At 36.7% G+C, this 24,042-nt stretch overlaps 1 long non-coding RNA gene across 1 annotated transcript; it reads left to right on the top strand.

Moving 5' to 3' along the window:
- Positions 1–16,296: 16,296 nt before the first annotated feature.
- LOC132638720 (uncharacterized) lies at positions 16,297–19,363 on the top strand. The gene is made up of 4 exons (XR_009581865.1): positions 16,297–16,690; positions 17,911–17,955; positions 18,060–18,112; positions 18,931–19,363. It is a non-coding gene; the product is annotated as an uncharacterized LOC132638720 (long non-coding RNA).
- The last annotated feature ends 4,679 nt before the right edge of the window (positions 19,364–24,042 follow it).

Below are 24,042 nucleotides of genomic sequence, written 5' to 3' on the forward strand. Positions count from 1 at the left end.
AATAACACAGGAGCACCCCAAGGGAAGACACTCGGTCTAATGAACCCTTTGCTCAATAAATCCTATAACGACTCCTTTGTCACACCCCAACGAGGAGTATGACGGGCTCCAACCTGTAGGTCGGGAACCGCCTGACTTATCTGTTACTTTGAACATTATAAACCAGAACTCGAAGAACACCTGCACGCAGAAAAGGCCCAACATAGAAATATCCGATCATTCAGTACATATGTATATATGCGGACCGACAAGGTCGCCACAACATAACGTATATCAGAAAGCTGGCAAGGCTAACAATAAAGTACCACCGACCAAAACAATGCCAACATGACCATATACCATGCTTACATACCCCATTATGTCTATGAGCCTCTAAGAGTGTACATATGAACATATATTACATAAGCAGAAAAGTGCCAGAAGATAGCAAGTCCGGAATAGTGGAACTTGCTTACACTGCTGAAGCTGGAAGTTTTACTGCGGTTGCTCCTCAATAATCCTACCAGGGCCTGTAGCACAAAATGTAGCGTCCCGCACAATGGGACATCAGTACAGATAAAAGTACTAAGTATGTAAGGTGGGAAGCAACAACAAAGTAAGATATAATGTAACATTAATAAGGATAAGCGAAACCTGAAACTCTGGAAGTAGTACGAAAGCAATGCATGATAAAATCATTTTTATGCATATATATATAGTATCATGCCCAGACATTAAGGCTCGACGTTATCATCATTAGCCCACATCCGGGGCTATATAATAACATGCCCACTACAGTGGTATGCGCATCTACACGCCATGCCCGGCCGACTATAGCGTGGCACGGTGTAGTAAAATAGTGCAAATATGTATACAAAGCATGAGGAGTCAATAAATTGACCTTGGCCTTTCGGAGTGACATAAGGTCGGTAGCCTCCGAATAAGTTATGGAATTTGTATCGAGTCCAAAGAAGTAATCAATGATGATAAGTAAAATAATATTTTAAGACTCAATCAAATAACAAGACATTAAGAGTTGAAATACAAAGCATAGGAATGGAGTGGATTTGTTATGGAACACTTGTGTTTATGTTCTAGTTGGATTCGTGCCAAAGAAATAGGGAAACGAACACCTTACATACCTTATCCGTTAAGCCACCACTCAAAGGATCCGTTACCTCGATGGTTGCCCTTCACCGGAACCTATATATCGAGAAATACATCCTTAATCATACTTTCATCATATTTCCATCAACTTATAAGCACTAATTATTGAAGACCAATTTGGATTACGAAAATTTGAGCATCATTTCCCCTATATTCTTTACCTCCTCTAAATACCAAAACAACTCCCAAACAATACCAACAACATCAACAACAATATCATCAATATCCTACAACATGTATAATTTCATCCAAAACTTTCTTCAACTTCAATCCACAAGCCAACAATACCAACACCACAATCCATAGCTCTTATTCTCGTAAATATCCTTAAATCAATATTAATAAAGAGAAATCCATACCTTATCTTTTCTAGAATAGGAAGATATTTAATATTTACTTTGATTCCAAGCCAACTTCAACGCAAAATGAAACTATAAGCGTGACTACACGTTGTCCGGACCTCGATTAATACTCCGTAACTTGAAATCTCTCAAAATCCTCACTTTTATGTTATATGTAAGCTCTCATATGTTTCTGAATTTTTTGGGGAATTATTATGACAAAAAGAAAGGGGTTTTAACCCTTATACTGTGCGCCAAAGTCGATGGCACTGTAGCAGCAATGTAGCGGAACTGTAGCAGCAGTGTAGCATGTAGCAGCGCGCCCTGCTCTGCCCGCCTAACTTGTAACATCCATAATTCTCTACTCCGATGTCGTATTGATAAACGGCTTGTTGGGTTGGAAACTAGACTCGACGAACTTTATTTTAGGCTTTTGAAACACCTTAAAACTTCTAATATACCTGGAGATATACCCCTCCAAAGTTAACCCAAAATTTTGTCCTTAATTCTGCTAACTTTTTTCAAATTTTCGACAAACTCATTTTCTTTGATTTTCTTGGTCCCAGAATCTTCCAAAACTCCCTCTACATGATATTTATCATTTATTATACTTGATAATGGTCATGTTATTATGTTTCAGGGTTGTCCTTCCTGATTACGACTTACGAGATCGTACTTCATTGTTACGTATTTCTCATGGCTTGTACCTTCCAAAACTTCATGGGACGTCTCTAATACTCCATTACTATCGTGAAGTATGTGGCATGCTCATGTTCTGAAAGTGCGGAGTGTAACATCCTTAAGCTCCCTCAACTCGATAGGTGTCATCCGATATGGCGGAATAGAAATAGGGCGAGTGCTCGGGTCCAAGTCAATACAGAAATCAATGTCCCGATCGGGTGGAAAACCCGGCAGATCTGACGGAAATACCTCCGCGAACTCACTCACAATAGGGATAGGCTCAAGGGGTGGAGATGCAACAATCACATCATGAACATGAGCCAAATAGGCTAGACACCCCTTATTAAATAACTTCTTCGCCTGAAGGAAGGAAATGATCTTTTTTGGAGCGGGACTGGGAGTACCCCTCCACTCGAGCCTAGGAATGCCCGGCATGGCTAAGGTGATTGTCTTGGCATGACAGTCCAAGATCGTGTGATAAGGAGAAAGCCAGGACATCCCCAATATAATATCAAAGTCCACCATATCGAGAATCATCAAATCTACCTAAGTTTCATACCACATAAAAGAAATCAAACAAGACCGGTAAACCCAATCAACAATCACATAATCTCCAACCAGAGTAGACATATGAACAGGTATATCTATGCTATCACAAGGCAAATCCCAACCAACGGCATGATACGTAGATGCATACGAATAAGTGGATCCAGGATCAAATAACACAGATCCTGCTCTATGACGGACAGAAATGGTACCCGAAATCACAGCATCTGAGGCTTATGCCTCGGGCCTACCCGAAAATGAGTAACAACGGGCCCCATCACGTCCAGTCTGAGACCCCTCTCTCGCACTCTGGGACCTATCTCTAGCTGCCTGAGATCTACCTCTGGAACCCTAAAACCACCGCGACCTGACTGAGCGCCGCCCTTCTGAAAAAGCACCACCTCGACCACTAGACGGTATCGAAGTCCTCTGTGGCTAATAATCCCATCTGGGTCGGGAACACCTCCTAGAAATATGACGACCCTCTTCACAAGAAAAACAAATCAGAGGGGACGAAGGCTGATAAACTGAAGCTGAAAACCCGGAGGAAACAACCTTGTCTACTGGTCTGGAAAATGAACTCTCAGGAGCTCTCTGTCTAGATGGCCCACTGAGAGAAGCCTGTAAATCTGAATGCACAGAACGGCCAGAGTATGGCTGATGCGGCCTAGAAAACTTACTGGCGCCCCTCGGACTAGAACCATCATAACTCCCAGTCTGACGCGGTCTCTTGTCACCACCACCAAATGCACGGGCCTTAACGCCCTCAACCATAGAAGCATGCTCGATGATGTACTGGACGAAAATCCCGATAGACTCTATCTGAAGACAAGGAATTTATAGCGAGCCAACTAGTCCACCAACAAAACGCCTGATCCTGTCGGCCTCGCGATCAAAGAAGTGGAATAACGAGCTAGATATAGAAAACGGGTCACATAGATCTCCAAAGACATACCCTTTCGCTCAAAATGTAGAAGCTTCTCCCTACGCGCCTCTCTTAAAGACCGGGGCACATACTTCTTAAGGAAGGCCCGATAGAACTGAGTCCAAGTCAAGAAAGGGGAACCCTCAGGTCTGCAAACCACGAAATACCTCCACCAAGTCTTCGCGTTTTTGCGAAACTGGTGGGGCACATAGTCAACCCCATAGGTCTTCACGATCCCCATCTGATGTAGTAACTCATGCATATATAGAATGAACTCATAAGCATCCTCAGAAGAAGTACCCGAAAACCTCGGCGCCTCTAACTTCCTGAACCTCCAAACAAGATCCTGATCAGACACGGTCATAACAGTGCCCTCCATGAGTCTAAGATCATCACCAGAAGCGGGTATCGCATCAATACGGGGAGCCATAGCTGCAACGGGGTGTGCTACCTGAGTAGGTCCCTGCTCAGGTGTCTGTGAACTTTCACTAGGAGTAGTAACACTAGCGGAAGCCTTCTGCGCATCTAGATGAAGCAATACTCTGGCCATCGTATCATGCATAGCCTGATCAGAAGTAACCTCGAGTTGTGTCCGTGCTGGGGCCACAACATCCTCTGCCGCCTAGCCTCGATCCGGTTGATATTCAGGCTCGGGAGACAGAGATCTCTCTCACCGCTGTCCTACCACAGGAGCCCTGCCCCTGGCTGAGGCAGCCCCGCACTCTCTAGCTCTGTCGCGCCCTCTGGCTGTCGCTCGCCCTCGGGTGCTAGCCGTAGCTGCGGGCTCCGGCACCTGACCTCGAGCCATAGTAGCTCGAGTCCTCACCATCTGTAAGAGAAGAGATAAGAGTCAGATACCAATTTGATCTTTCCAGATACTAATTAGAATAAGATAGCACGAAAAAATGAAAGAAAGGGAGAGTTCCTAAATATCCTATAGCCTTTCGCAGATAAGTACGAAGCTCATCGTACAGATCCACGAGACTCTACTAGACACACTCTTATATTATAGACCGGCTAACCTATGGCACTGATACCAACTTGTCACGATCCATTTGGACTAAGTCGTGCGGGCACTTACCTTTGCTACCTCGGTAAGCAAACCCTCAACACAAAGATAAGTAAAGACATGAATAAATAAATTGAGCAAGCGGAAAAGAATAAATATATAAGTCTCACAGTATTATATAATAAAAATAGTGCGGAATAAGGAAAATACTCCCAAGGTCTAGTCTAAGTCATACAAGAACATCTAAAAGAAATAAATACAAGCCTGGAATAATATAATAATACATAAATCTGTCTATGTCTCAGAGTAAAAAAGTAAGACATAATGATAAGAGGAGCCTTCAAGGCGGCGAACGACTTGTGCTCACCTTGGAAACTCAATGCTAATTTGAAGCGACTGTCAGCCACGGGAGATGGAGGGAGACCCAACCTAGTACTCTGCATGGGTAAAAGAATGCAACAAGTGCAGATCAGTACAAAACCACAGTACTGGTAGATATCATAGTCCGACTAAGTATAGCTAACATAATTCAGATAAGAAAGCAAATAGGCAGATAAACCAACAAGTATAAGTCAAACATTATCGAAGCCAAGTATACGTCATCGCCTAAGTAAAGCACCTAATCCCAAATGTGCCAACTCTCAATGTGTTAAATCCAAATCCAACATCACAAGTAAACACCAAATCATCTCAAGGTAAGTCGTGATGCAATGCAATGCAAAAATGTATGAATGCAATGCAATGCCATGCAAATGTTGTGTAAACATGTTCTCCGGACGGAAATATCAACATCTTGGAAGCACAACCCAAGGTGACTCGCGAAGTCTAAGTGCCACTCGTCTCGGATATTTGCCCAACAGACAGACAAGACCCAAATCTTTGCCCATGGGGGTTCTCACCGGCACCACCCTGGGGGACCTACCGAGTCCATGCACTCACTCAATCCATGATTCTGGGACTAACATCGGATATCGAACTATCACGTCACTCTAATTTAAAAAATCGAGCCCAACTCATCACAGTGTTTCATCAAGTACCAATAATGTATCAACAGTATATCATGAGAGTGCGTGCAATGCATGTATCAACATCAATAATCAAATCAATATCACAAGTACCAACAATGGGTACGCCAATAATATATCAGTGTCACAAGTACCAACACGGGTATGCCAACAATATCATGAAAAACTTCATGAGTCATATAGATTTCTATCCTCGTATCAACGTCACCCGTAAGTTAGTACAATAACACAGTCAAGAAGGAACAACAAATTCCAATATCTACTAGCAGCACGTGGCATCAACCCAACACAATAGAACAATTAAGTCACAACACAACGGGGTGAATAGCCCCAATCACGCAATAGGGCCCAACCTAAGACATTATCCAACACAACTTCATACCCGAAGGTTTATATGCTTTCTCTGACAATATCATCTAAATATATGCTTCGTTGTACGAAGTCTCACCAAAGGTAAGCCATAACCTACCTGGATGGTCGAACAGCAACACCGACAATCACTCTTTTGCCTTGCCTTTCCGCTGAGCCTCAATATCAAAGAAGTCTAGGCATAATCGAAATCTAGATTAGAAATCATAAAGAACGATACCAATATTGCTATCATTCAATTTAGGTCAAATCCAACCCTAGAATTTGGGAAAACGGGGCCCACAAGGTCAAACAGGAAATTCGGAAGTAAAATATCAACTTAAGCACTAGGTGATCATAACCCAACAACTAATTGCTAATTAACTCAAGGATTCACCTAATTTCGGATTTCAAGTAAAACCCCCAATATTTGGGTATAAACCCTAACTCTTTGATTCAAGAATTCAACTCTAATAATGAAATATATATGATTAACAGCCTTAGATTCATCAAAATCTAGCATAAACTCCATCAATTTCATCATTGATAAGCCAGGATAGAACATTCATTAACTCCACTTTTATCTTTCATTACCAAGGGATTACTAAGGAAAGATGAATCTATGATGATTAGGAACAAGGAAATAGTAAAGCGGATTAGGAGAACATACCACCGAGAACCTTCACCAATAATCTCCAAGAACAGATCCCAAGAGCTCTATTTTGGTAATGGTATTAAATGAGAGGCTAATGGCTTTTAACACTTCATTAAATGAACTCACTGGTCGTTACCCGCTTTGGCGACGCTAAGGCCGCCCCAGCGGTGCTGCTCCAGTAGTGCTATGACCGCTATAGCGATCAAGCCCAAAAGGCTAGGACCACTCCAGCGGCAGGGTGACCGCTCCAGCGGTACTGCTGCCACGGTGCTGGTGCTGCCAAAAAGGGCACCAGACACCAGAATCCACCCAAGTTTTCACACTTCAATCCGATTTCTTGACTAATTCTCGAGACTTTCTGCTCACATACCACATACATAGACACACATAAAAACACGCTACAAACGGGCTCGTGGCCTCGGAATTTCAAACGAAGGTCTCGTTGACCGAGTCAATCCTCGCTACCTTAATTCCAAGTCCCAAAATGCATCCGAGTGCATTGGGAACCGAACCAAATATACACACAAGTTCTAAACGACCATCCAGACCTCTCGGAATTGACGAATTTCTAAAAAAGTTTCGTTTACCCAAAAGTCAACTTTGGGTCAACTCTTTTTCGCTTAAAGCTCACATTTCACAAAAAATCGCGCGAATCAAGTCTAGACGCCTCGAGAAGCGTGCCAACGGTCCCCTCGGGTCAACTGAGCTAACCATTGCTCAGAAAGGGGAGAAAATACCGAAAAGACTATAAGGACCAAACGGGTCGTTACACTCTTGTTCTTCTATTCTTTAATACTACAAGTTATCTTTCACCCTTAATTTAGAATAAGAGTTGAACATTTTAATTGAACTTGTTTATAGTGCTAGCGAGTTTAATTAGTTAATGTGCAATTATTTTCTTCTGATTTGATTATGTAAAAATGTGAGAGCTATCAAAAATGCCTTTGTGTACTTTTTACTAATCTTAATATTTTTATAATATAATATTAAGAAAAGGAGATTAATGCCATAAAATATGAAAAATAACAAAGTAATCAATTAAATCTAATAAAAAACATCAAAATAAAGATATGGGTTTTTCATCAACTTGTCCAATTAATATGCACAATATCAAAAATAGAAAGAATTTATTTACCATTTATCTTCAAGATTTTATTCATTAGAAAAAACTGGGAGAGAACTTTCTAACAAATTCAACAAATTTTAATTTCTTGATTGCTTGCATATTCATAAACAAAAATTTATTATAATAATTGAATCAATCACGAACCATCTGAATATAAATGTTATTATCATTTTAGACTACTGACCCATTTACTATAAATGTAATAGTCCACCCATGACTGTCAAAATTTTGAATTCTCCTACGCGATGGCGGTGAATGAACAATAAAGTTACATCTGAAAAAATTCAACTTATAGCTTAAACTCTTGAAATTTCTCATTTTAAATTTTTTTAGAGGAACAATGACTAACATATGTCATTATTTTAAAGTTATAACTTTAAGAATTAATTTTAAGTTACATGTAACTAATAATCCATGTATGAAAAAATTCTAATAGTTTTTTTTAATACAGGAATGGATTTTTTTTTTTGTTTTTTAGTAATTAAGAAAGAAAAGTATGTGTGCATCTTTTGAGATTCTCAATGTAGTGGGAAACAATCCCAAAATTGAATTGATGAGAGAGGATTCCATGCAAATTTTGAATTAATGAACTTTGGGAGGAAAGGGTAAAAACGACATTGACTAAGCAAAAATTATTAAATTTAACGTAGATACCCATGTGAATTTATTGAACTACCCTCATTTGGGCCATTGTGGCCAAAATGTAACGACCCGTTTCGACGTTACGGTGAAATTCTAAGAAAGGCGACAACTATAGGACTTAATGATGTATCCACCTTCTCGCATCTTGGAAACCTTCAAGCCAAACCGAATTCGGCGTACGCATCGCGTAAGCAATAGAAATGTGAGCAAACAAATAGGGCCTGACCGCTATAGCGGTATCATTGTGGCGGTATACTAACCGCCGAAGCGGCAACAGTATGGGACTGCTTGACTGCCCTAGCGGCATGTCGGGGCGGTTTCGCACAGTGAATTCCACCTATTTAAGTGACATTTCGGGAATTGACTTTATTTTTGAAAACCCTACAGAGTCCAGCCACCTTTGGAGTAATTTTGGAGCCAAAAATCACACTTCCTTGGGAAAGATTATTTCCCTAACCTCTTCCATCCATTCTCCCAAACATTGATTCTTGGAATATCTTCCTATTCTCATCATCCTAACATGATTTCCAACCTAATCCTTCACCTACCCCATTAAAATACCTTTGGTCTCTATTTTTAGATCTTGGAAATGGGTTTCTTGAAATAAGCCTAAATTGGCAAAATGACCAAACTAGTAACTTGAGTAAGATCATAAATGTTCTAAATGGAGGTTGATCTATCAACTAGTGTTGTGATAGTGAGTTTTTAGGTCGGATAAAATTCCATATCTACCTTAGTAATTTCGAAATCCTTGGGAAAGACCCTATTGATGAATTCTACTCTTGGGTCTCATGGTTGTCTCTGGGATTTTTTTATGGTTTACGCAGTGGTGATTAATTGAGGCATCATTGGATGTTCGTGGCACCCGCTCGGCCATGAGGTAGGTTAGGGCTTCCTTTCGGTAGACTCCGGTTAGTTTCCGTATAGTTATACACTCAGATTCAATTGAGGTTTAGATAGGTATATAGGGAATTGAGTTTTAAACTATGGTGTTCAATGTTATTGTTATTTTATATCTTGTCCTCGGCATGCTTAATAGTCTAGTTGACATTCGATGTGCTTAGAATGCTCATCATTTATTGATTCCTCAATGGTATTAGTCCGGTCAAATAAGAATTGAGTTCATTACCTAGGCTCTCCATTTGTTGGAATTAAACTTAAATGGCATGAAGACTGTCTAGTGTAGTTTTGGGCATGGTTTCATTTATATTTGACAAAAGAAATTGCCAAATGGTATTGTATTGAGTTGACATGCCTCTATTGTGTCTGTTAATGAATCCTCTTTGTTTGTTTTCAATAAATTTGAGCCTAGTATGCAATAGGTGTTCGACCTAACTCTATAAAGGATAACATGTAAGTATGTATGTCTGTTTGATGTCTCTGTGCAACTCGTATATATATCAGTGTTGGGTTGTGCTTACTTAGATTGGTATGTATGTCCTTTAAGCTATTCTCACACGTTATAGGACTTTGTAATCATCCTCTAAGCTAAATGGTGGATCCTGTATAACATGGGGGCTAGCCCAAACCATTATATAGTTGTGTTCTTCCTTTACTGCTTAATGAAATCAGATTTTGGCTATGTGGAACCTGGTAGTTAGAGTTTTCCAAATCATGTGTAGTTAAGTGTTGGTTTAGTATGAATTGTATTTGATTTGAGCTGTGTTGCATATGCACAATTGGTGAGTATATGTCTCTGCCAAACAATCATGTGTTTAGATTAATGTTGGTTAAAAGAAAGCTATCATACGATTAAGGAGGGATATGTGGGGTACATTCAAAACAACTACTGGTTATCTTATACTCAGTCTATTTTCTTTCAACGTGATTCATTTCCTGTTCTCTTCTTACATGTTCATAAGGCTGCTTGTTAAACTGCTTCTGTAGTGAGCTGGCCTCAATCCACTTCTAAAATACTATGTTTAGGAATATATTATTGAGAGTGAAATATGACTGCTGAGTCTATGTGCCAGACTGTATTTAGCTAAGGCCCCTAAGGTAGTCAGTTTGTTGAATATTTGCCCATAAGGTAGCCCTTGTGCGTGACGTTATCAATTTCAGTTGGGTTTGTTTGAATTTTTGTGCGTTTGTTGTAAGTATATTTCAGTTGAAATATGCATATAAATGTATATTTGAAGAATGTTCCTGAAAATACATCCTTGTGAGTGTGTATATACAAGGTATACTTAAAATATACATAGAATATATACAATCTGCTGGCTTGTTTGAGTTTATATTTTATATGTTTAATATAATTCATTGACCGCATACTAATCTTTTTCTTTTGTTTTATGCATGACCATCGCATAGGAGTCCTAGGGACTCGTTCTTCTTCCGCATTTGGCATTGGGGTAAAAGCCCAACATGACTCCTCTCGTGTCCAGCCCCTGTCCGCAGCCAAATAAGAAAACAAAATCTGGGCCAAAGCTCAATAGACAGGAACAGTCCGCAGCATCAATATAAAGAAATTTACTGGGCCTAAGCCCAATAACATGAACAGTTCCAGCAGTTGGGCCTTAATAAATGGGCCAGATCCATTTAACCTTTTCCTCTCTTCCTTATTTTTTATTGTTGGGTATTTTTATTTGCTTTGTATGACTAACATCTTATCTTATTTTATTTTTCTTAACTTAGGTGAATTCTAGTAAATTAATGGGTTTAGCTTTGGCATAATGGGTAGTTTAATTCAAGAGAGAAAATCACAATTAGCCCCCTAGATCTCATTCTCTTTTTATGTTACAATTATTTATGGCATCTATAATATTTTTCTTATATTAGAATAATTGACATTCAAAATAGCATGACTAATATTTATAATTAAAGGAATCATGTTCTACTATCTTAGAAACTTCAAAAAACGTCAATATCGCAATATGAGTTTAAGTATATTTTATGAACATTTTTTTAAGAGTGACCCAATTATGCATCTTTTAACCGAGTATAGTTAAATAATAAAGGGAGAAAGAAACTCACGTCCTTTTGCATCATATTTATAAAATAAAGCTAGATTTTGTTTGCACCGCCATATTCACATGACATAATTTTGTTCAAGGTTCAAATTTACTAAAACTATTACTTATATGCAAACTATTATATTTTTCTGCAAGTCTCATTTTAAATCGCATTATTATATTTTCGTTTAAGGCTTTGGCAACATTTATAAATTTTATTTTAAATAGCATTTAAAGTCCTCTTTTATGTAAATTATTATATTTCCTTTAAATCTTATTTTAAGCAACATTCTTATACTTCTTTAAAAAACCTTAGCAACATTTCTTAGCCTTTTTTAATTTAAAGCACCTTATTTAACCGTAATTAATTAACCTAAGTTTGGCCGGATAACCGTAGTTAACGGATTCTAAAGGATGCCTAACCCCTTCCCTTTAGGATAATATAGAACTCTTACCTAGAATCACACTGATTAAGCAGACTATTAACGAATATTTAGTTAGCTTTACCTTAGTTAATAATTAGGTGCCCTAATTCACCTTAAAATCAATTAGGTGACGACTCCTTAAAATAAACAATTGAGGAATCTCCAATATGTTGTACTCCTACTTTAACCCGTTTAAAATGGGGTATAACATCGTTGATTTATGAAACTGATATTTAACAACTCTTTTGAGTGATGGTGATGAGGCCGATGTCCGATGGTTATATCCGGGTATCGTTGTGCATGGCCATTTTCGATGTTATCCCAGATTCGATTGTAGTGCATGGGCTCCGCGGGTCCCCCAGCGTGGTGCCGGTGAGACTCCCCCTGTGAGCAATTAGCCAGGGTTCCGTCTGTCTATTTGGCAAAGATCCGGGACGGGTGGCACTCAGACTTCGCGAGTCACACTGGGTTGTGCTGCCGGGACGTTGATATCTCCGTCTGGAGTACATGTGTACATCTCATTTGCATAGCATGGCATGGTATCACATTCATACCTTTATTGCATTGCATTGCATTATAACTTGAGTGAGTGTTGTGATGACTGTATTGTAATGATTGTATGTTGAGTTTATTGCGTTGATTGTGCCAAGGTTAGATATACTCAGATTTATCATATGGGGTTAGATGTTATACGTAGCTAATGATGAACAATTGGACTCGATTCTTTTGGCTTATATTGCTGACTTGTGCCTGTTAAACAAACCTAAACTAGTAGCGTATCGTGTTAAGCGAGGTCAGACATGAAGGTGTTGTAATAATGAGCTCGCTCCTAAAACACGGATGAGCGACCTGGGAATGGTAAAGATGTCGAGAATTAGTATATGTGTTTAGCCAATTTATAGTTTATGATTGATTAGTTGTGACTTAAGTTAGATTGAAGTTGTGATCTGTTGTTGCGGGATATGTGACTTGATTGTGATTATCATCATTTTTTGTGAATTCTTTACCAATATGTGTTACTAACCATTGTCGGCCTATGATACTTACTCAGTACGTGTGGTTGTACTGATATTGCACTTGCTACATCCTTTTGGGGTGTAGATTGTTTCAGGTGATTGATTGAAATATATGCGGAAGTTATGCGGTGCTTATCTGGAAGGCCTCTTCCCAGTCCATTCCGGGATTGGAGGTTAAGTCTTAGAATATGATGTCACTCTGAAATGTACTTAGTCGCTCTTGTATTAGTCTAGACCAGGTCATGGGAATTTGTATAGAGTCTGTATAAAAATGTATTGTCAAATTTGGTAACATTGGGTTGTATTTATAAATGAAATTCCGCTGTTCTCTTAATTTCCAAATGCTTTGAAAGGAAAGGTATGTGTTTGAAGCGTTGTATAAACGAGAGGGTTTGCCTACCAAGGTGGGAAGGTAGGTGCCCGCACGACCCCAAAATGGGTCGTGACACAAAATCAATGTGGCACAAATACCTTTCCGTTTCATATATGATGAATAATTTGTTTCATTAATCTTATTATGATATTTATCTCAATACTATTATAAAGCAAACAAACAAGTGTTGATACATTGAATAGGTGTAAAAATAGAATGAAAAGAATGTAAAAAAAAAATAATACAGATTGAAAAGATAAAATTACGACCCGTATGAAACACAATATGGCCGTTGAAAATAAGAGGGGTTGTTCATATGATAAGCACCCTCCACCTTCAATCCGAAAGTTGTGATTTGAGTCACCAAGAGAGGAAAAAGGGGGGAGAGGTTTAAAAAAAAAAAAAAAAATGGCTGTTGAAAACTGCCATTTAAGGCAATGTCTGACATGGTACCACATACAATTGCAGCTGTGATAAACCGCCTTAATTATTATTTTTCTCTTTCTCTAATATAAGAAGCCACAGTTAGCAGCTTGAGGACTTTGTTTCATCAACATGCTTGCCTGGCAATTTGGAGGGTAATTATGGTATTTTTGAAAAGTTGTGCTTTTAACTGTTGCATATAGTTGAATGATAATTTGTACTACTCTCGCAATTTACTCTAAACCCATCTATTTTATTTCAAATGCGTCCCTAGCAGTTACTCTGTGGGTCTCTTTTTATAGCTACATTTTGCCCTTGACCGGTGAATTTATTTCAATATTTCTCTCTTAACATTTAAGTAAATAAGGACAAGTTTGAGTGCTTTTCAAGTTCCTAGAAAAGGTCATGTGCTCAAGGTCACGTGCTAGGAAATCAATCAGTGGCCATACGTGGAGATATGGCACCCACAGTACTATACTTATTCCATTTTTTTCTGTGTTCTTCCAAGTTTAATACTTTTCCTATTCGCTCTTTAAACATTTCAAACCCATAATGCATTTACTTTATATTTTGAAAAGGCCTAATGCATATGCGGATATACCCACAAAAATTCCATTAGCAACAACTACGTGTATTAAATAAAGGCAAGAACAGATAAAAACTCACCCTAATTGAACAAATTAAAACAGCGACAACTTGGAAATCAAGTTGAGAAATTTGAAGAAAAACCCCAGATGCATGTGTATGCGGCCCTTTCCAATACACCAAGCAAGAGAAGAACATATATCAAAATTGAACTCACAGGGAGGAGCAAAGCAGCAAAGCAATGATCGAAACGCAACAAAATCAGAACAAAATGGAGAATACAAATGTGACTCACCAAAATAGAGAGATGACAACTTGAAAAAGTGAAGAAGAGACAGAAGGGCAGCAAGAAGTTAAGATACTCTGAACTTTGTGAATAGCCTGTGTGCAGTAGACGTGGTTGAGGGAGAGACACAGTAATATATGTGTTTTAAGCTGCAGTATACGCGTGGCAATGAGAATTCAACTATTGTTGTCAAATTACCAATTTATCCTTAAACAAATATGTAATCCCTATAATACCCTGTTTGTCCAGGCGTTCGTCCCCTATTGTCGTCTAATATAAGAAGCCACAGTTAGCAGCTTGAGGACTTTGTTTCATCAACATGCTTGCCTGGCAATTTGGAGGGTAATTATGGTATTTTTGAAAAGTTGTGCTTTTAACTGTTGCATATAGTTGAATGATAATTTGTACTACTCTCGCAATTTACTCTAAACCCATCTATTTTATTTCAAATGCGTCCCTAGCAGTTACTCTTTGGGTCTCTTTTTATAGCTACATTTTGCCCTTGACTGGTGAATTTATTTCAGTATTTGTCTATTAATATTTAAGTAAATAAGGACAAGTTTGAGTGCTTTTCAAGTTCCTAGAAAAGATCATGTGCTCAAGGTCACGTGCTAGGAAATCAATCAGTGGCCATATGGGGAGATACGGGACCCACAGTACTATAATTATTCCTTTTGTTTTTTCTGTGTTCTTCCAAGTTTAATACTCTTCCTATTTGCTCTTAAACATTTCAAACCCATAATGCATTTACTTTATATTTTGAAAAGGCCTAATGCATATGCGGATATACCCACAATTTGCTTCTTTTTTTTTCCATTTTTCCACTTCATCAAGTATATCTATCAAACACATCCGACTTACATAGTATTCCATCTTCAATGTAGCAACATGTTAATATATATTTTAATTTGATTATTCCATCTTTTAGCTAAGATTAGCAGCAATTGAAAGGAAAAAAAAAATAGCTCTTAATTAAGCTGGCACTGGAAGAGCAAAACCAACAGAAACCGATGCATCCATGACCTAAAGAATAGCTTACCATATGTCTAAAATATTACTCTACCTTCATTTCCGCAATTTCATTCTGCTTTTAATAAAAATCAGATTTAGAGGGTTTGATAGACACACTTGAGGACGAGTTCAGGGGTTCAATAGGAACAACACTTAGTTGAAATGCCAAAAAGAAAAAGAAAAAAAACAAGTTTAGGGGGTCGCATATGCATTTACCTTTTGAAAACTACAAAAATATAAATGTTGTTTCCGACATTTTTTTTGGAATCAAAATTTAACAAGATGATATCAAATTTGGAATTAAGGGTGCAACGTCAAAATCATAACTCAAGTTGACATTACCATAGAACAACAACAACAACAAAAACAAAAACAAAAAAGTAGAGCATCATACTATCATGTTGAGTTATAGTAGTAAATTAACTATTTTTCTATAGTTGCAGTTATTGACATCTTGTAACTCTTCAATTGTCTCAAGTGAATCACCAAGAATCGGAATTACTAATTGATTCTCTTGAAAAGCAACTTTGCTTTATTGTATCTTCATCATCAAATTACTATAAGATCAAACTTATCAAGTCTCATATTGATGATACCAGAACTAACGTAAGAACAAAAAATGCAAAAAACAATAATATTTTGTTGGGCTCATATCTAGTATATTACTACAATATAGAAGCATGGACACAAGAACGATCAAGGGCAAAGCCGTCATTTGAAGCTGTCTTACAGGGGCAAAATGGTAACTTTATCATAAGCATAAATCTAGAAGCATCCTTTCATCTCTGGCATTCCATTTTCCATTAGTTTTTGAAGAATGCGTATGAGTTTGCTTTTCTTTCAAAGTGCACAATTTATTTCGGTTCACTGACTTCCCATTTTGATGGCTAATATTCATGGTTGAATCATTATTTTTCTTTAGATTTTCAAAGACGACTCTTCATCTTCTCTTGAAAATGAAGGATCAGAATGATCAACGGAAAGAGGGCAGTTGAAAGAATAACAATTCACTTTCATTTCCTCTGATTTCTGAATTTATCATTCTAATCATCCTCGATGCCATTACAAGCTTCTCCTACAGAGCCTCTTTTTTTTTAAAGACAAATATTTGTGTCCCGATTTTTGTTTTCAATGGAATTTGCGGCTACTTCTGAGAGGGGTCGGTTCGGAGCTTTGGTATTAATTTGAACTTTGTTTCTTTTTTTTTTTTTTTTTTTTGCAAGATTTTACATGCATGTCATTATTGTTGACTCAAAATGCACTTAGAGAGCCAGAGGAAAAAAATTTGGTAGAAGCCATAACTATAGAAGAAAGCCATAACTATAGAAGAAAAAGGAAAGAATTTTGAGAAACAAATATTTGGACTTTATAGTGGCGTATGTGGATTTTGATGCCCTCTTAATATAATTTGATTTATGCTCTTGAATCAAGTCCTAATAGGACTCATAACATGAAAATTGGACTTTATAGTACTTTTTGCGGATCACAATGCCCTCTCAGTGTAATTATAATGTAGTTTGATTTAGTTGATGTATATGAAGGTTGCTTATCCTTGGGTTCATTCATAGAGGATGATTAGACAATAGCTTTTTGATACGTAGAAATTTACTATTAGCCTAATTTTGAGCAAATGCAATTCTCTAAAACCATGTTGAATTTAGAGAACACGGAGAAGGAGAACCATTTTTTTCATTATACTACTTCTTAATCTGTAGCAAATGTAGGTAAGCATCATTGCACATTTACAACCCAACCTGCAAAAGCAAAATTCCAAGAAATACTAGATAAGAGGGAAATAGAGAATTTAGTTAGCTAGATTATGGGTTAGCACATTCCGTGTCCGAGGAATATTTCTAAGCTCGACATCTTCAAAAGCACACATCAATCTCCACATATCCTCGCGAGTGGTATGTATTTCTCTGGATACTATCATCTAGCAAGAAGAAGAATTGAACAAGCGTTTGTTGAATACCTTGAAATAGGAAATCAAGAATTTTTCATCTAAAAGCACAGCGAAACCACATTCTTTGGTTTGATTAACCATGCCAAAGTGTCCGAGAGGATATTGATATTGTGGCTATGCAATACTTTTAATTGTTCATTTTTGTGTAAAAATTTGCATCCTAATCTTTTCATTCATAGCCATTAGCCTGGACATTATAAAAGAAAAAAAAAGATAAGAATTCCTTAGTTGAAGTATCACAGATTACTATGTGACTCAGCTTTTCTATTTTTCTTGTGCTTCCCCGCTTCCATTCTCATCTGTTGATTCGTTTTACACAAAACTTCTCCTGAAACATTCATCCATTTGTTTTCCTTATTGTTTTTTTTTTTTGGTTAATTCATACTTTTATATATTACTTCAAGTATATTAATCAGTTCTCTTTGTTTAACAGACTCAAATGCAGCTATATGTGCAAGAATAGACAATGATGTACAAGGTATGCAAGTCACAGACACAATCTGCAACCATCTATTACAGCTCCATTCTTTAATTTTAAATTGTCCAATCTAAGACCTCTAATATTCTTATCTTATTATGTAGTTAACAAGGATGCCACCATCGAAACAAATCATGTGCGGCATCATTTGAGGCAGGTTCTCTTTTCATTATTTTGAAAAATCTAAATCAGTATGTTTTGGCTTACCTGAATCTTCAGAAGTTGTACCTGCAATGTGTAGTTTATACTTCTTCTTTTTTAATTTTAAATGGATGCCGCTGCTGAGGGTGTGAATAACTTAGCATTTTCTTATCCAAATAAATCTTTTGTATAGCATCATGTAGAGATTGTAAGTTAATGATGGTAACATCTAAAGCACATTCCTTTCGCTAGAATCTATGATCTCCTGTCACTGTAATTCTTATAGGAAAATTCTATATGTGAAATTTCGATAGCAGTATGGGATTTAATAGGAAGAAAGTTGCTTTTGTGAAGGAAAAACCTCATTAGAAAGAAGTTTCAACACTTCTAAGGGAAGAAGAGAGTCATTTGGAGCATGTGCTTGTCTTATTTTTCATTGCTTAGGAGAAAACATAACAATACAGCCACTCTCTTTTAAGGAAAGTTTTGGGAGATCAAATTTGGAAATTACTTGAAGTAGGAATATCAACGAACTGTTTGATTCGTTTAGTGCTGATGACAAAATTTTAAAGTAATTTGATTGTGTTAATGGCTTTGACTGTACTGTTTATTGTAAAAGATTACTTATCTTTTTTTAGAGTTACTAGGCTTAATATAATTTGACCATTTGTTCATGATGATTAGCACTTATCTTAAATTGCTTATCCCTTATTGAAGGTAATTTGAAAGATTCCATATATTCATATTGTGGCATATACTGTTGGCGTATGCACCAAGTATTTATGATATTTGGTCATTGTATTACAAGTTTGATGAATAGTGATATGCTACTAGATTGCAGAGGAATATCGTGGCAAATAGACGTGTTGCTACAAATTAAAGCATGGTGAAGATGGAACAACTGAAAACATCTTTAACTTGCCTTGATTACTATGTTTTAATTATCTGTAGGAGATGTTCCAATGTGTCAAGAGTGTCGATGTTGCACATCAAACTGCCTTCTCAAGGACAACCAAGTCTGCCAAGTCTAGCCATTGGTTGAAAGACTAAAATTAGTTGGTCACTTGTTTTGTGAATTTCTCAACAAAAAGATGATAAGAAGGCCGTAAACAAGATCCCTGTGTATGGTTATGACATTGTCATCTTTAGAATTGAATGGACTGTTTCCAAATCATCATTTGTTCTTTTTCTTGCTTAAACTTGCTTTGAAAACCCGATGATTTTCCTTTTGCTTCGTGTCCATGTGTATTATTTTTCTCTGTTATTACTTTAGCTATTGAGTTTAAATATATCCACCCTGAACAATAACGCTATGTCTAGATCATTAGTAGCTGATACAATTTTCTCGAGCACGTATGCCCGTTCTTCTTGCCTTATTTTTTACTAAGAAACTAATCTAAATACGCATATTGTATCATTTCGTTGCTCTCCTTTCTCCCATGTTGAATATAATACGATAATCAAATTATAATCCATTGTATTCCAAGGTGATTGAATTATAATCCATTGTACTCCAAAGTCTGTACAAAGCAGAACTAACTTCTTTAAAAGCTCCTTTTTGAAGTGTATCAAAATTCTTCTCTTCTTTATATCTTTTTTTAAGCTTTGAACAATCGATTTCATATTTTCTAGTTGGCATATTTTATATTCTAATAAATAATGAAAAAGAAATACATATATATTGCATAGTTAAATATCATAACAAGCAAGTTTTAGATGAAATAATATTAAAAAGTGGGAATAATAGAACCTGATTCAAAAAATTGATAACTTGATTTGAGCATAGTTGTTTAGTGCTTCAATATACTTCTCGCAATATTTGATGCACGAGAAAAAATAAAACTAGCAAATTCATACAATCTAGCTCTGGTTTTTCAGAGCAGTTTTGTCAAAGACTTTTTTGAAGAAACATAAAAGCCTAAATGTATATATATCAAAATTGTAAAAAGAAATATAAAAAGTTGATTGAGTATTGTAGATAATTCAATAAGGAACCTTCTTTTTTTATCAATATACTACTATTCATACTATACGTTAATTTACCTACTGATTTAGGGGAGCACTCAAAGTACTTTATAATAAATAAATAAGCTTTTATTGACGAAAAGTGGGGTCCTTAAAAATGAGGGACCTAAAGTGCTATAGTGGCTCCACCCAAATGCCGTATTTGTGGACAGGTTGTGTTGGTATAAAAAATGAATGAATTGTAATGTTAGGACTAGTAATGAGTATTTTTTTTTTTTTTTTTTTTTTAATAAAAGTCCACTAGGCTTTTGGCCTAGGGCTAATTTTATAAATTTTATCAAAAAATCCAGAAGTTTGTACAACTCTAGCCAAAAGGCTAATGAAAATACAAAATTTAAACTAATGATCAAATTAAGACTTATAACTTGTCTTAATTTGATATTACAAATTGTTAAAAAATTACTAATAGAATGAAATTTGAAATAATTGCTCCATAAAGAACTTTTGTTTCTATATCTCACATGCTCTATATTTGGCCCTCTATATGCACCAAGGCAGTACATTTTCTAACTAATGACCAGTTCTCAGTAGGATGAGCATCCCGGGGTGCTAATACCACCAACTAAGAAACAACCACTAAATAGAAACTGTATGCCCATGTGTACTCAAGAGGTCTGTTGTGTTTCATGTGCTCAATCATTTGGAGCAGTAATTCCACTTCATGTCATTTGTCAAAAGTGTCTCCAACCAGTTGCAATTTATGCTGGTAAAACTTCTCAACATCCTGATTACACTGTGTTTCGCTGCTTGTTGGTATTCCTTCAGTGTGGTTGTTCTGTGGTACCTGTTGAATTAAAATCCTCCATTTATGTTAGTTTGTGTACCTGCAACCATTAGCAAACAGTTAGTGTAAACCAAATCCTTCACATTCTCCTCCCAAAGGATTTGAGTGTGAGGACCTCATTTTCTCCCACCTTCCCCCTATATTCAGTCTCCTTAACATGATCTAATTCTTAGACAGGGCAGCTGTAATTTGTCACTGTTCACAATTCTTTTACAGTGGCTCTCCATGTCATGAAAGAAATTGAATTGTATGTCCCCTGTGTCCAAAGCTAAATTAGCCAAGTGATCTGCTAATTTGTTTCCTTCCCTATAAATATGCTCTATCACCACCACTTTTTCCTCACTTATTCTCCAAATTTCTTCCACCATAGTAATGATTTGCCAAGGAATTTCCCATGTCCTTTGAATAGAGTTCTTCAGCAAAAGTGAATTTGTCTCTATCCTTATTTGATCCCATTGACTGTCTTTTAAATACCTGAGAGCCTGTAAAATGGCTAGGGCCCCTCGGTGTTGGTGCAGAATGTTTTTTATACAGAAATGTTTACCAAATTACTTACACAGCAGAATATATATAAAAGTGAAAATTGGTCAAGTCATAACTTTTTACATAAATAAATAAGGATGAGGATATTGATTACACGTATGAGAGATTTAACCGGCGTTTGTTTCTTGAAATTGCTTTAAAATCATGGCCACTCGTCAAAGTTGATATATATGCATATGATCAATGGATAGTGGTGCATCATGATTTTCCAAATCACATCAATGGGCTGTTTCTTTCTTAATCAGATGTCTTAGATTCGAGCACTAGGTATAGAAAATCCTTAGTAGGGAGCGCTTCCACGAACAGGTCTTATGTGGCGCGATCCAAATTTAATCGGGCTCTAATACGGACACCGAACATCGGATGAAAAACAAAAAAAAAATGATTTTCCAAATCAAGAATAAGAAAGAACGGAAATAAAAAACAATAGAATAGTGGGGTATAGAAGCTTTTCCTTTAATTCACTGCCATTCTTACTTTTACAAAAAGAAATTGAGAAGTATAGAAAGAGACAGTACAGGAAATTAAAGGAGAGGACAACCAAACTAAGGTTTTAATTACTATTAATTAATCGGAAGGCAGTAAAGCAAGCTTCAAGAATTGGAAACAGGCTAGAAATCCAAGCACTAAGCCGCCACCTCGGCTGGTGCTTCGATTATTATATCTCTGAAATAAGCCTTCTTCTTGCATGTCTTGTCTGGAATGAACATGTTCTTCCTTAAAATTCCACTCATCTTCATATGAATTAATCCACTGACTATCGTCACATGAAAAAGACACCTCTATCTCTGAATCTGAATCCATCTTAATCTTCTTGTTAATTCGCTCAATAATCAAATTAATTAAAGGCCCGACACTACCTGACCTGCATATGTATATTTATAGATGAATAGTTCTTTTCCCAAGTCTACTTGATTAAGAATTCAACATAACAGTTTAATTTGTCACCTAATCTTAATCCTAGTAATATAAGTTGGATTTACATACTCCCCCCCCCCCCCCCCCCCCAAAAAAAAAAAACAAAAACCCAACCCTCCCACCCCCTCCCCACGGTTTTATTAAAAATCTGATTCTAGACAATAAAGGATTTCACCAATCCATAATAACGGTGGTTATAGTTGTTTGGGTTATTAGCAGTTTTGGTCCCTCAGTTATTGAATCATTTTGATTTTAGTCTCTATATATTTCACTAAGCACATTAAGCCTTCAATTAGTTGATTGTGCGCTTTTAATTTGAATTCTTTGCTTGTCAATATTCACCAATTATAATATAATTATTAAGCGTTCAACCACTTAATTACTCATATAATATTTAATTACTCATATAATATATTAAATTTTTACCAGTACTTCATATTAATGGTAATATATTTATAAATATACTTAAATATAACATATTTTTTACATGAAGGGACCAAAAACACATAATTTAATTAGTTGAAAGTTAAATATATAGAGTCATATATATATCAGAAGGACCAAAAACATAATTTACTAATAACTTAGGGACCAAAAGTGATATTATCCCTGGTTGTTTCCATTGTTAAATTATAATTAGGGTAATTTATTTCATTGAGCACTATAATTATGATTCAGTTTCACATACCTTTTATATTTTAAAATCAAACAGTTATACCCGAGTCGTTTGGCAGTGTATAAGAATGTTAGAGACTACCTAAAAAGCCATAACTACTTATCTAACATTTTGTCAATAGCTAATTTGCTATCCACTCCTTAAATAGAGCCCGTTTAGATTGGCTTATAAGTTGCTTATAAGCTGTTTTCAGCTTTTTTGAGTGTTTGGCTGGCCAGCTTAAAGTTATTTTGTGCTTAAAATAAGCTCAAAAAAATAATTGGGCCCATTTGACTTAGCTTAGCTAAAGCAGCTTATAAGCTGAAAACAGCTTATAAGCAAAAAAAAAATAAGTTAGACTACCTCAACTTATTTTTTTTAGCTTATAAGCTGTTTGCAGCTTATAGGCATAAGCCCATCCAAACAGGCTCATAGACGAGACAATATTTTGAAAAGTTAAGTTGCTAAGCACTCACGTGCATAAAATAAAGATATACACTACAAGTTAGATTGACAAGATCATATCATTATACAAGATCAGTGAATGATTATGGTATCATAACAAATTTTTTGCCCACATTGTATACGGTAAAAATCGGATATACGCTAGACCGGAGACCGAGCATGAAAACTTTCTTTTGGGATCGGAGGAGTGCTTGATCCGAAGAAAGCGAAAGACATCGTTTGGTTCAGTTTCTCCATGGCCGAGTTGATCATGGCCGTTGGTCCGTTTGATCGTGGCCGTTGGTCCGTTTGATCATGGCCGTTGGTCCGGGTGATCCGTTATACAATTGCCACGCGTCAATACCGTTCTGCCACATTGTACTGCCAATCGTACGGGTGTCAGACCGTACGATCAACCTTATCCATTTTAGGATTTTTCTTTATTCAAGAAGGCTTTATGTTGTATGAAGCCCATGAGGCAAAACTATATATATAGAGGCCATTACCCAACTTTTAGGGGTTGGCTTCTCAGATCTAGAACATTTGTAATAGCAAAATATACAAAACTCTCCCACTT

Source organism: Lycium barbarum, chromosome 1, assembly GCF_019175385.1.
Source record: "Lycium barbarum isolate Lr01 chromosome 1, ASM1917538v2, whole genome shotgun sequence".
NCBI classification, from domain to species: Eukaryota; Viridiplantae; Streptophyta; class Magnoliopsida; order Solanales; family Solanaceae; genus Lycium; species Lycium barbarum.